General features: G+C 42.7%; 1 protein-coding gene across 1 annotated transcript in view; it reads left to right on the top strand.

Annotated features, from left to right (window-relative positions):
• The window catches only part of DISP1 (dispatched RND transporter family member 1), a 659,288-nt gene that overhangs the window by 17,298 nt on the left and 626,674 nt on the right, over nucleotides 1-15,316 (top strand). The window contains exon 2 of the mRNA XM_078649828.1: nucleotides 12,628-12,734. The gene's annotated coding sequence lies outside the window, so the exon portion shown is untranslated. The remainder of the gene's footprint in view (nucleotides 1-12,627; nucleotides 12,735-15,316) is intronic.

Below are 15,316 nucleotides of genomic sequence, written 5' to 3' on the forward strand. Positions count from 1 at the left end.
ATGCAACTTTTATTTTGGAATGTGCAGAAATAATCTTAAAAAATAATATTATTTTATTTAAAAATGATTTTTATAAACAAATCAAAGGCACCAGTATGGGCGCAACTTGCGCCCCAAGTCTAGCATGTTTATACGTAGCGGCATTTGAGGAAAAGCACATATTTACCAACATAGCACCATTTAGTGAAAATATAACGTGTTGGTCGAGGTATATCGATGACATTTTCTTTATTTGCACAGGTACCCTTGAGGTACTAACTGAGTTCATCCTTTGGTTAAACTTAGGCGACAAAAACCTTAAATTCACCTCAAACTATAATAAGGAAACAATTGAATTCTTAGATATCAAGATCCGTGTGGACAACGCAGTGTTAGGTGTTGACCTGTACACTAAACCAACTGACAGGAACACCTTATTACACTATAAAAGTAATCATCCCAACAGTCAAAAAGACAACATACCATTTGGCCAATATCTAAGAATCAGACGGAATTGTACCAATCCGCAGGATTTTAATAAACATGCGGATGTACTTTCTGAAAAACTTAGGAATCGGGGTTACCCGAAAAGGTTGATCAAAAAAGCGTACAAACGCGCTAAATATTATGACAGAGATGCATTGTTCGCCAAAGATAAACACAAAACGGATAAAACTGAGGACAAATTAATTTTTGTCACTAACTATAGCACAGCAAGCAATAAAATTAAAAATATTATTAATCGGAATTGGCCATTGTTGAACGATAGACATGGAGTGAATATCCCTAAACCCATGTTTAGTTTTCGTAGAAATAGAACCATAAGAAACTGTCTTGTACATACCTTTAAAGATATCAACAGAGAAAACCAAGGAACAATTGATAAGACCCCACTCCCCACCGGGAATTTTACATGCAACATGTGTTCCAATTGCCAATCACAGATGAAGGGCAATGTAATCATGTATAATGGAATTACTCACAAGATCAAATGTTTCATGAATTGTAAAAGCAAGAATTTGATTTACATAATAAAATGCCCGTGTAATAAGGCATATATTGGTGAAACAGCAAGAGAGGTCAAAACAAGAATAACAGAACATAAGTCCGCGATTAGGACTATGAAAAAGACAGCCCCACTGGTTGATCATTGGTTAACCCATAACCATAAATTGGAAGATCTTAAATGGTGTGGGGTAGAAGCAATATCGCACAGTGTCAGAGGTGGTAATAATAACATTAAGAGGAAAAAGAGAGAGCAATTCTACATGTCTCTCTTTAATACCTTCAGAACAGGTCTCAATAACAGAGAGGAATGGGAAAGACTAATTTTATAATATCTACCATGGACTCTGTTAGCAGACAATAATCCCTAAACAGTAACAGGCTGTTCCTTTAAGTGAAGAGTATGGTAGGTAAAGTTTATACAGTTTGTTATAAAATAGGAACCAAAGTAACCAATAATACCCCGTAACTATCTCTGTGAAACAAGACAGGACTATAACTCTATATATATATATATTTATGTTGTTGTTTTCCTTGCTTGTGTTGAACAATGAAAAAATAGATAATTCGAATCTATAAAGTTATGACTACCAGACAATTGCCTTTTGGCGATGACTGCTTTAACCATTCTATCAAGTATGGTGTAAAGATGCGGCTCATGGAGAGAGTTTTAGACAATGTCTGAATGAATTAGAAACACAACTAACAATAGTAAAGCATATAAATAATGTTTCTTGTTTTTATAAATAGGGGATACTGAGCCTATGGATCAATGATCAGTGACTTCCTTGCTAACTGGTTAATGTCAACACATAAGCTAAGATCACGATACCATAGATCTCCCTTGACAGAGCTTTCCACATCCAACATGGCCGCCTTCATGGGTTTATTATTATTATTATTACTATTTTTGTATAAACGTGTATTAACTATTAACAAAACCACCCGAATATAAAACACAAGACTTCGTAGGTTCAGTCACATATTGTACTATAGTAATGAATACAAGAATTTGTCGGGATGTATTACAATCTGAATGTATAACGATGGACAAAGTTCGATAATTCTCAATGATCATATTGTCACATGTTTATTGTTGGTGTATTCTCGTGGTAACCAAAATAATGATGTATGTATAGCTGAAACCCCAATTATTGGGCAATGTCCAATACCATTACAGGGGGACCACATTTTGCAGAATTTCTTATTAGTTTTTTATTAGTGTTTCCCAATCCAATATGGCCGCCACACTTGATGTAATTTCGTGCAACAAAATGCCGAAACCAATATCTTAAAGAATAGAACAGGCCAAATCACCAATAGTAATGATAATATGCAAAATAAGCAAGAATAAGTTTGTTTCAAGTAAGTATTTCGATCGCCATCGTCCGAGGCGACGAGAATCACTTCCGGGTTTCCGGAAAGAAAGGCTGCGCGAAATTAGCTATTTCAAGATTGAGCAAGAGGGAAAAAGATCCCACAAAAATAATATGCTTTGGCATGGCTAGCAAAAATAAGAGAATAAAATTTATAAAATAATATAGATCTATACATGCCGAGGTACGCTCGACTTCCGGGTCAGGCTGGGAAGGGGCAGTATAAACACGCCGCCTCGACAGCTAGTCTTCTCACTTCAAATTGAAACGAAGGAGGAAGCACGGAGGAGCAGGGAGGCCGATTTTAATTCAGAAGGTATGTTGGACCTCAGTTTTGTGATAATTGAATCTGGGACAAGTGGATACTCTTGGAGTTTGAGAGTATGTTAAACCCATAGCAGACCATTCTCTAGGCACCCTTTTAACTATACCCTGTACCCAATAAGTATTTTGAAAACCAAGGGGGATTCTAATTACAGTCTGTAGGTCGTGCATAATAAAGGGCATGAAACAGACAAAACGAGGAACTATGTAACAAATAGAAGTATAATACCTATAGAAATATCCTTCGTAGATTTAGTCGATTAACAGACATAAATAATGCCATAATGCGAAACTAAAACTGAGTAATGAACAATAAGGGTAGGAGAAGCCCAAAGAGATATATGCCTGAATAGACCCATAGAGCCCTAATTTCACATACAATATATCTATGTACAAATCTTGGAGACATAGAAATAGTGTTCATAATTCTTGATTATAGCTCTATTCAACTTATATCCATAGATATCGAATTTCCTGTCAATGTGATTGATTGGGACGGTGGATGAAGCTCATTTAACTCAGCTGTAAATAGAAGACCTAATTAAGATACAATTGGTGAGTATTCACCCTAGAAATACTAAGTGAAATAAACATAATGGTTTTGCTTGGTGACCAGAGATAGACCAAAATCTGTGTCTCATCACACGTGATCTCTCTATACATAGGTCACGATGATTCCCACAAGAGAATAAATTAACCAAAAACGAAGCCATTTCTATTAACTACGGTGGCCCCTCCGTGCAGATACAAAATAGTGGTTTCTATCAACAAGGTAAATAAAGGACTTTCATGTGTAATACTGAGAGGAACCCCAATATTAACAAGCAATAAAAAGGTTATTTTTGGTTTCTGCATCCCCTATAGAACCGTGAAATTATCTAGGATAACTATTTGAAAAGTGTCCATACCGAATTGAAAAGCAATTGACAAGCTATATCAACACAAACATACAGGTACATTCACCTATATCTGTCAGAAGTAAACCAATATAAGGGGTTAACCAGCAGTAATGATCTGGTGTAATACAGATAACTAAGTATGCAAAAAACTGGGGCGAGGATGGTATAGGGGATCAATGCAAAGTTTTTAGACAATAGCCTTGCTGAGTAGGACATGTAGAATAAAATATATAAAGTACACAATGATGCTAAAATACTGTCATTTGTTTATAGATACGGAGTCAAATGTTCCAAATGTCCTGATGAAGGTGTCAAGATTTAGTAGCACCGAAACGCCGCGTCGACTTCTTTATACTTTGACTGTTTTTTATATTGTGTTACCACTTTTTGGTGGTATTTTAACCAAGTCTCCATTATGTTTTAGATTGTAACCCATTTGGGAGGCAACAAATAAATTTTGTACATTATTTTTATAATTCTGGGAGTAGTGCCATTTACTTCTGTGTACTTTAGTGATCTGCCTTTATCTAGGTTGAAAGGTTATGTTGTTAAAATCCCTACTATTTCATTAAGAGCACAGATCCATTCTTTTCTAAATAATCCCCCCCCCCCATTTCATTCCAGCGATCCTAGTCTGCTACAATAATAACAGGGATTCCCTAAATTTTTGAAACTGTGTATACCCCCTCCCTGATACAGACAACAGGGGCACCTCCTTTTCCTTGAGACTTTTATTTTTTCACCATCCCTGTTATCCTTGTTGAACCTTTTCCCTTTTGTAGCTAAGTTTTACTATGACACACACACTTCATAGAAGCCTTTTATTTCTCTTTTGAAGTCAATGTTTATTGTGACATCATATGTTTTTAGCTTTTATTGGGGCCGAAGATGTTATCGGCTTCCAAATGTAGTTTCACTAAGACATGGACATGAGCGAAATTGCTTTCCTTGTTATGAGATTTCTTTGATGGATGTAATTTTTTCATACATAGGGAGATTAAATGTTTTACTCAGAATCACAGGGGTGTTGTGCCGAGACCTAACAAGCATTGGCAAAGCCAATAGGTCTCGCCGTTGAATCTGATTGGCTCTGCCATTGTCTTTTCTTCATGCACTACAGCATAGGCATTGCTGACTTGAACAATGGTATGTAGCCATGCTGTATAGCCAATGACTGATGTGCAGCATGGCTAGAAATAATAATAAAAAGACAATTATGCATTCAGTGCTAATGCACTTTAAAAAAAGTGAATTTGCTCTGGCTGCGTCACAGCGGTTTCTTAAATTAGTTTAAGCTGCACTGAAAAGCATCCGCGCTGCTGTATGGCATGGCTACAAAACATTGCCAAAGCCAGTAGCTGTCATAGGTGACACCTATTGGCTTTGACTATGCTTGTTTGTTTTGTATTAAGCACTCTGAGAGTGTGTGTATTTATGAGCATTCTCCATCATGTACATCTCTACCCCTGCACTCTGTGTTGCTCTCTGTCGCCCAGGTGCTTCTCTCCGCTCCTTCTTGTTGCTCCTGCCTGTGGGTAATTCTTTTCATTGCTTCCCCCACCCTTGCCCACTGTGTTGCTTTCCCCCTCTCTGAGGCCTTCCTCTGTGTTGCTTTTGCACCCCTTCTCTTGCTTCGTATCCCCTCTCATATGTTTCTGCAATGATTTATTTTTTTCTAATTTTGTTCGCAGTTGTGTTGCTTCTCAACGTCAGGGGTGTTCTTGATACGGTGCGCCAAGTGCCAGGTCTGCTAGGGCGTCACAGGTTCCTAACAAGGTCCTGATAGGGTCTTGCCTACTCTATCATTCCATCACTTATAATAATAATAACCTTACTGGGATCTGCTCCATCGTCTCTCAGAGGATCTCGTCTGCATCCCTTGCAGCTCCTACCTGCCTCCCAGGGGACCTCACTGGTCAGTGGACGCTGCTCTGTGGACTAGCGGGGGTCCCTGTGGTCTATCCTAGTGTCCTGCACGGTCTAATGGTCTCAGGCAGGCTGTGAGCACTGTCTGCCTGCCTGCGGTCCATCTGAGGCCCCTACTTCTCCAGCTCCACAGCCACTCATATGTGCGCCGCACAAACATGTGAAGTGAGAAGGGCCCACTCCTCGCCTGCATGTGAACTGCATGCACTCAGGAAATGCGCTTCATGCACTACCCGGATGTGCTCGGGATGCCTCCGTAGAGGCGCTCTTCATCCACTTATTTAGTGGGGATCACCGAGCAAACAGCAACTCATGCAGGTAATGCCAAACGTGCACTCTCTGTGTGCGCACTGCATGCACTCACTCGATATGCATGTGCACTGCCAAAGAGGGAAGTTAGTGTAGTGTACTGTCCGTACTTATCGGATGCGTGTGTGCGCTGTACAAACCCCAACTCCGTGCAGTGCAATGGCTCTGTTTCCTGCCTCGTGTGAACTTCATAAAGTAGTAACTGTGTGCAGTGTAAGGGTTCAGCACCTGCGTCTGTATGCTAACACTACAACTACATACAAAGAGTGACTGTGCAGAACCCCACTCCCTGCCTGCGTGTACACTGTTTACAGTCATCACCAGTGCGTCCGCACTGCACAAACAACCGCATACAAAGATGGATCATTGTGCAGTGCAAAGTGCTCCCTGTGTGAGCTGCACACAGTCACTGAATGTATGTGCACTGTGCTTCTACTACGCAGTGCAGAGGGCCAGCTCCCTACTGTGTGTCTGTACCATGTGTACTAGTACCGTGTGTGTTTTATACCGGACGCACCACTCTGTGGTGTATATACTAGCTGCTTGTTTGTCTGCTGAACGCAGACATAGCCTATGTATTATATACGCTTGCACGCATGTACTGCACAAATAACTATTTGCAAGCTGGCAACTCCATGAGCTATTGAAAGCGTCCAAACCCCCTGCATTGGTGTATGCACGGAATTTAGTCTGTGCCCGTGTTTACATGTACTCTGCCTAGATGTGCAGAGTACGCACACCTGTGCCTATTCTCGCTGTGATCACTGCATACATGGACTGTCCTTAGTAGATGTATATGTACGCTGGACTTAATGGTCACATGCGTGCATTGGACTCACGCCCTTTGTTTCTGCTAGCCTGTATGACCTGCACGCGCCGACTGTAGCAAACACACCCCAAGGATGACCAAATAGGAAGGGATGCACCAGCCACAGGCAGAGGGAGAGCAATCTGAAGGCACACAACACTTCACTGTAGAGGGAGCACCAAAGATGACCACACTCACATGCACACACATAAGCATACACCACTCACAAGCAGAGAGAGATCCGCAGTCTGATACACAAAGCATGCAAACACAGTCCTCGTCTGTGCACATAAGCATTCACAGCTACCTGACAGAGAGACAGACATGGATGTACACACACACATTCACGTACTCTCAGCCTTCATAGTGGAGCACACACGCATGCACAGCAATCACTGGTGCACACACAAGTACTCACAGCCCTCAGAGATGCACAGGCAAATATTCATAGGCCCCTAGCTGAATGGCTCCTTGATTGGCGCAGAAAAGTTCAGTTCAACCAGCCCACCTTGCCAAGATGTGAACACCTGCCCCAATTAGGTGGACACAACTAAGATTGGTGGCGATCGGGTTGCCTCTGGGAATCTTTGGTCTGCTTTGGCATGGGCAGCACTTCACAATGTTAATGGTAAAGAAAAAAATGTCAATGCAAACAAGCAATCAGGTCGGAGTTTGCCTGCTAAAAGGGGAAACCTCTTGGCTTTGCCAATGCTTGTTTATGTACCACTGAGCTGTGTGATAGCTTACTTTGGATCAATTTTTTCTTGTACAGATGATAAGCGTTCACGTTCCGTGATTTTCCGCCTCATTATTTTGCAATTCCTATATATTTCTCCTAACCTTCCTTTTCTGTGACTTCATGAAAGTAAACACACAGTATAATACCCTGCACCCCACCCCAATATGCCCCATTCACCAGATTGGGTAAGCGCTCTAAAACTAACATATATGTGTCTTCCCATGTACAATATGAGATCGCTTAACCATTAGGCAGGGTATGCCTGTGGTCCCCTTTGTTTCCCTCACCCTTTCAAACCTTTACAGCAAAGGTCACATGCACCACGGTGCAAGATATTACTCAAATTGAACTTTAAGTTGGTTGGTGTAATACATAATGTGCTGCAGGGTTTCATCCCCAACTATGCTGCCCCTTTCAACGCACAGCCTCCAGGGCCTTGCATAGGCTAGTGGACATAGCCACCCTGTGGGCGAGTGGTCATTATCAATCACATTCACCTCATGTATGCTTTGCAAGATCTGCAGATGGCTCCCCACCGGGACCAGGAAGACGGTAACCCAGGCCCTCATCACCAGCAGACTGGACTAGGGCAACGCCCTCTATGCGGGAACCACGGCAAAACTCCAGAAGAGACTCCAACGCATACAGAAAGCCTCCGCCTCATCCTTTACGTCCCCCGCCACAGCCACATCACTGCCCACCTGAGGGACCTGCACTGGCTCCCCGTCAACAAGAGAACCACCTTCAAGCTCCTCACCCACACTTGCAAAGCACTCCACTACGCCAGACCATCATACCTCAACAAAGGTCTCACCTTCTACACTCCCAACCGCCAGCTTCGCTCCGCTGACCTTGCCCTCGCCACCATCCCACGCATCCACCGACCGACCACAGGCAGCAGATCCTTCTCCCACCTCGCCGTCAAGACACGGAACACCCTCCCAATCCACCTGCGTCAGACCCAGGACCTGCTGACCTTCAGGAGACTTCTCAAGACCTTGAGACCCTCACGGGTGAGTAGTGCGCTCTACAAATGTTTGATTGATTGATTTATGTATTCTATGTGGCCCTCTCTATCGTTTTTTAACACATCTGGTTATTGTTTTAATATTCCTTTACAAACAGACAATTGCAGTAATGAACTGTGGCACCCAAATGCAGTAGTTTGGCGTTATCCCATAAAAGCATAGTGTTGCAACCACATACCCAACACGATGACCAAAAATATATCATATTAAAAAGAACATTTCTATATGTACATAACTCAAAATCCAAGTGCCCCATATCCTCCTGTGTTTGCTCGAGCACACTTTCCACTTACAAATCCCTATCTTTGCATTATTACAATAAGTAATGCCTTGGGACCAAGTTGTCAAGGATGGTGTTTCAGTGGCTTTTCAACATCTGGTAATGTCTCATTTGGCCACAAGAAAGCTGATGTCCCCCAATGTTCTGTAATTGAGTGAGTCCACCCAGCCCTCCACAATCCCCAAACGTACCACCTTAAGGTCCATGAAATTGGGTACGTTTATTATATTGGCTACGACATCTTGTTCTCTCTTCTAGAAGAGATAGTGTCAGGACATATCCCGATCATATGGTAGAATGCACAGTTGAATCACTGCAGCATGTATATTTCGAGCTAGGGGTTCTTTTTTTCATCATAGCCTATCGGGGCTATAGTATGTCAGGTAGAAATAATTTAACAGAATCACCCATAGGTTGGAGGGGATATTGAATGACTGAGCCACCTTCTTGGCTTTCTGCCACTTATCATCTTCTAATTAATTAATTAATTAATTGTGGGTTTCTAAAGCGCTAGAATCGACTCCCGAAGGAGTATCTCTGCGCTGTAGACCGCAGGGGAACCCGTCCTGGCTTTCCCTGTGAGATGGTCCCTACTGGTTATCTCCAAGGTGAAACCAGGCATCCCCGGCGTATGTGGGGGGCCGTTGTGGAGATGAGGCAAGCTAATGCCCAGAGTTGCCGAGTGTGATCCCTGGTTAGAGTAGGCACCGAGGCGATAATTATCGAGTCCGCTGACCATGGTCCACGACCCTGCCGCGTCGGGGATAGAACCCTGGTCCCGGGCCGTCCTCTGCTTCCGGGTCTGCTGCCTCTAACCAGTGAGCCACACCACTCCACTAATCCCCTCACATCGCCTTCCCAAGCTGTCCCACACCTTGGAGCGAGTCTGGGATATTAAGTAGGAGAACCCTGTAAAATCTTGATGTTTTACGGCCCAGTGAGCCAAGTACCAGTTCGAGTTCTAGTTAGGTACCTCCTCTAAGTCACCTTTGATTATATGTAGTGTGTGAAAAATCTGAAAATATCTAAACCAAAATGTGACTTTTGTAACTGATGTTAAGTGTTCAAAGGACAGCATGTGATCATAATCCCAAATATTTCCCAGTCTGGAGATCTCAATCGAGTTCCACGCATGGAAACCCTCTAGCTCTGGCAACCAGCTTCAGCCTGGTTCCAGCCCAGAGAGGCATCTGCACACCGAGTCTATCACACCATTTGATGTAGGACTGGCCTGGTCGCCAGCAAAGAAGTGGTATCTTTGTGACCTGTGTAAGTGAAACAGGGTGTCGCGCCTACGTTTTCAAGTGTGATCAACTCTTGTCTCAAAGGGGAGTCATGTTGGGTACCGAAAAGCCAATTTCCAATTGGAGCCAACTATGCTGCCCAATAGTTAAGACGAAGGTCTGGGGCACAAAGGCCACCTTAGTACATTTGGAGGGGGCATTTGGTGTGAGATACCTTAGGGAGTTTGCCCTCCCAGAGAAATCTTGAAACCAATGCCTGGATATCTTGAAAGAAGGCATGTGGGAGGACATACAGCTAGTTCTGTAAAACGTAGAGGAGGCGGTGTTGGATTAGTTACTCCCGTGATACGCTTTTAGCACCAGGCAATTCTTCAAACTGTAATGAAACCTCTTGCTAGAAAGTCTTCCTTGGCCACTTAGAAGGCTTGTTTTCTTGTTTAAACTGTAAATGGGTGGGTTGGCCAGTGAAGGAGCCACCAGCTTACTTATCAATCAATAATACTGATTTAACTCTCAAATGCTTGCATTTTAATGCAAGGTCCCTATTTAATCACTGTTGTTTATTACAAAATCTGGCTTAAGAATTCGACTATACCTGAAATATCACTGGCCATACCATAAATCTATAAGATTTTAAAGTGTTATAAAGTTGGCTGCGCTGGAGGAGGCGTAGCAATTATTATTTATAAAGATACTTTTACTTGCTCCACGGATCCTAGCTCCCCAAGCAGAGTGTGAAATTTGAGAACAACATGAAAATGCTCCAGCCCCAAACAATGGCTCACTGGTCCAACTCATCGATCTGGCCATACTTTTGACCGCCTCTTTTCAAATATTGAAGCCACAAAAATTATAGACATTGCCCCTTTAACTAGGACTGACCATTCCCTAGTCACTTTCACCCTCACGCTACTACTAGAGCAACAGACACCCCAGATTCGTCCGTAGCATTCAATTCAAAACGTTATTCGGTATGTATACTAACAACCATAAAAGTGTACATATGTAAAAACTGATTACATTAATCATAATCAGATAAAAAAGCAAAGCTGATAATGCTTAACAAACCTCATGGGGCCAAAGTTAATCACCTCTAAAAACACATAAAATATTTTTTTAAGCACTTAATAAACCCTGGAGTCATATTAATGCTGAAAACTTTCTCCAAACCTTTTACTCCACCGCCTAACGACCAACTAAAATCTCTTGATTATGTTGAAAACCTTAATAAAGCCATCTTAGATTCTTTAGATAGCTGCGCCCCCTCAGATAGTTCGTAAACGAGCTAGATGCTCGTTCTCAGAATAATTGTATTCTAATGATCCTAGACGAGCAAAAAGGAAATGTAAAACTCTTGAACATGTCTGGAGGGGCTAAAAAACGCAGTAGACCTCCAAATCTATAAAGAGGAATTGAAAAAATTTCACAAAACATTAAGGAGAGCCAAGAAGGATTATTTTATTAGGAGAAAAGAAGAGAATAGCAGTTCTTCAAAAGAACTGTTTAATATCGTAAAAGAGCTCGCCCAGCCAACATACCTCTCCCAAGCAATAACTCCAGCAGAAGCACACTGTGAGGAAATCGGAAAGTTTTGTAACGACAGAATTGAGAAGATCTATTCGTCATTTGACTCTCAACTTTCTCTAGACAAGCTCCCATGGAAACTATTAGGCCCACATCCGGAGGCTGTAACACATTTTGGTTCTTTTGAAAGAATCACAGAGTAACAAGTGGTAAAACTTAAGTCAGAGGTGAAGTCGAGATCCCCTCTTGACCCTTGCCCTTATTTAATTTATTCTTAACAAACTACTATATTCCCCTTTTTACCCCCATTTTTATGCAATCCTTGGCAGAGGCAAGATACCCAGATACTTGGAAGCATGCTTAAATATTACCCCTAGCCATGAAGCCAGGAATAGATGCTTTTTGCTTGCCAACTACCGGCCTATATCTTTGCTTCCATTCATGTCCAAGATACTGAAAAATGAGTGAATGGACAGTTAACTAACTTTTTAGAAAATAACATTTTGCTGGACCCTTCACAAACAGGCTTTTGAGCCAAAAATAGTACTGAGTCCAACCTTTTGGCCATACTGGACGATATAATGTGCATGCCCAGATATAATAAGGGATCGCCTGCCACTTAAAACTGAGCACTTGGGGAGAGTGGGGTGGCGTGTTTGTCAGTTGTACAAATGTTGTTTTCTCGTCAGTCAGGATGCTTTGCTGTATTTTTGCTACAACTGCATCAAGCCGAGTGAGGAATCCTGTGGCCGCGGAAGGTATGAAAGCATGTCGCCAGCATACAGGACCAGTCTGTCCTACTGGCCATAGACTCAATTAAAAACTGTATATCTGTGCATCTCTCCTGATCCGTTCCGCCAAAGGTGTTTATAGAGGTTTTAGGGACCTTTATATTTCCTTTATTATTATGGCACTGCAGCCACATGAATGAACTATTTCTTTCAATAATTTAAGTATGGCTCATTTTGGTGAAGACTTCTACTATGTCAGATAGTTTGCTGTCATTTTACGCAGATCATTTTTTGTTAGAAATGCTAAAGTTGAAAACCTGCAAATAAGAATCACACTGTGTGATTATTTAACTACAAATTTCAGACTGTATCTTGCAAAATGTTCTCTTTTTTGGCAGCAGGACTGACAATAGCATATACTTTTTTATTTTATTTTTATATACTCTCTTCTGTAGATCCTTGGAGTGGTGGCGTTGACTCCTGATTTTCCAATGACTGCTGGTGCAACTACTGAGGGCTGGGTGTGTTATAGTTCATGTACGCTGGATATTTTCATCACAAGGTAAATCATTGTTTTTGCTCAAATGTTTTCCAAAGAACACGAACCAGGGTAGTTCTTTTGTTGTTGGTATTTGATGCGGAAATTCGTGTAACTGACGCAAACAAGGATCATTAGAACACTTATTCGTTTAACACATCTCATATGAGTGCATGCTTCCGTCCTGCCCTCCAGGCTATACTAAGCGTTGTGATGATGTAAGAGCATAGTTTCGCCTGCCTTACACTCTTGTATTAGATTACATTGTTGCACTTTTGTATACTTTTAAGTGCTAAGTCTATGTTCGCTTACCTATTTGTTTTTGTTTGTGCTTCTCATATGGCACCCGTGATCAGCGGTCCTTCGTGCCACTTTTTATCTGTCCCTGTTATCTTCTTTAGCACGCTTAGGGCCCGATTAAGAGTCTGGCGGCCCGAAGACCGCCAGACTCGTGTTGGCATGCCGGTGGCGGTCTTGTGACCGCCACATTACGACCCTAGTGGTTGTGCGACCCTGGCCCCGCTGACTCCATCAGGGGATTTCTATTTCCAGGCGCGGTGGTCCCAAGGTATCTGTATGAGTGGCAGGATCGTGCTGCCCTGCCAAGCATATAACAACTTTCATCACCGCCACTGATTTCATGGAGGTCTTTCCTCCATGAAAACAGTGGTGGTGAGGAAAGAAAGGGGGCTGTGCCTCACACCTTGTGGATACACACAGGGGCAAAACAAGTGTGCCCGTGTGCATGCACAAAAGTTCCAGCGCGGCATGGACTTTCGAGTCCATGCTGTGCTGGAACTTCCTTTGACATTTCCAATACGGTGCCTATTTTATAGGCACTGCGGTGGTAATGGCAAAGGAAATGCCCGCCAATGACTAAAAAAGTCATTATAGGGCGGCCGGTCCTCACGCGGGTTTGGCGGTGCGGCAGACCATCGTACTTGCAATCGAGCCCTTTGAGAGTTATGGCCATACACAAGGGCATTCTAGGGACCAACCTTGCTAGTCATATGAAATGTTACCATATTGCTACTTCGACCAGTATTCTATTTCCTCTCTCCAGAGTTGCATAGCCATGATTTATACGTCTCCTGATGTATGATGTCCACAGGGTTTCTGCTATGGTTTCTTCAAGGGAGTGTGACCTTTGCTTGACGAAATGACTATATTAAGACTGAGGTGTGATTACACCTTGACCTGTGTTACAAGCTGTTCTCTGTTTAACAACAGTCGTCATGATACTTTGGCCACTTCCCTTGGTTTCTGCAAATAGCATGATCTCACAGATGGAGGACACAAGGTCTGTGGGATCACTTGGGTGTCCAAATAGGCTCCCAGCTGGCAGAGCAATTTGTAGACCACCTTATACATCTAAAAACTACTCTGGTGGACTATCGCACCACTTCATGGAATATGTAAAGAGCAGTAGTCAGAGGGAGCTTACGGAGTCAAGTCCTGGCTGCTGAGATCAGGATGCGACATGTACGTTACGAGTTTGAATCTGGACTAAGTCAATTCAATCCTTCAGAGGGTGATATACACGCAAGTTGGGTAATAGTATTAGCTGGCCTTGAAAGCGATATGAAATGTCAAGACTGGGAGAATGAGTGATATGAAGAAAAAATGTTGAATAGTGCTTACAATACATGGTCACAACAGTGCCCCAAAACTGATAGCTGTAGCACTGAGCTCAGAGGAAGACATTGCATGCACGAGTGCAAGATTGACTGATGTATCAAGGGACCTTGAAAAGGAATACCAAGCAAAGGAATACCACTTGTGATTCAATGCATGTGGGAGCAGGTAGGTGAGCAGATGGAAGGTGAGCGAAACAGGTGCACTCCCGTTTCCAATTAAAAGAGTGAAGGCAGGTGCCAAAGAACCCTTTCCTCTCCCGGAGTAATACATTTTAAACCAGCATTGGCAAAGTCTGGCTTTTTAATTGGTGATGTCATGCCAGTAGTTGATTTTCTTTGCATGTTTTTCTCCCATATATGTTGTTTAAAAGAAAATCATTAATGAAATGGTACATGGTATTTGTGTTGCCAAAAGGACCTCCACCTATAACAGTACGGAAGCTGAAAGTTGGGCTCTTTTAAGTCCTGAGAAAGGTTTTTCAAATATAATTCAGTAGCCAGTCTAGCAGAGAAGGGCATCTTCTTTATATACATATTAGGCTCTTATGTATATATGTGTGGGCATATATATGTTTGGACAGAACTTTCTCCTCCCACAAACTTAAAACACAGACAACACACATGCACACCTCTTTCTACTCTCTCCCTACTGTGTCTCTGTTTTCTCCCTATTCTGTTTATCTCTCTTTGACTCTCTATCACCCTTCACTGTTGAGCATTCCAGACTCCAGCTCTGCATTCCAGACTCCAGCTCTGCATTCCAGACTCCAGCTCTGCATTCCAGACTCCGGCTCTGCACTCCGGCTCTGCACTCCGGACTCCGGCTCTGCATTCCGGACTCCGGCTCTGCATTCCGGACTCCGGCTCTGCATTCCGGACTCCGGCTCTGCATTCCGGACTCCGGCACTGCATTCCGGACTCCGGCACTCTGGCTCTGCACTCTGGCTCTGCATTCCGGACGCCGGCTCT

The sequence above is a fragment of the Lissotriton helveticus genome, chromosome 6 (assembly GCF_964261635.1).
Source record: "Lissotriton helveticus chromosome 6, aLisHel1.1, whole genome shotgun sequence".
NCBI classification, from domain to species: Eukaryota; Metazoa; Chordata; class Amphibia; order Caudata; family Salamandridae; genus Lissotriton; species Lissotriton helveticus.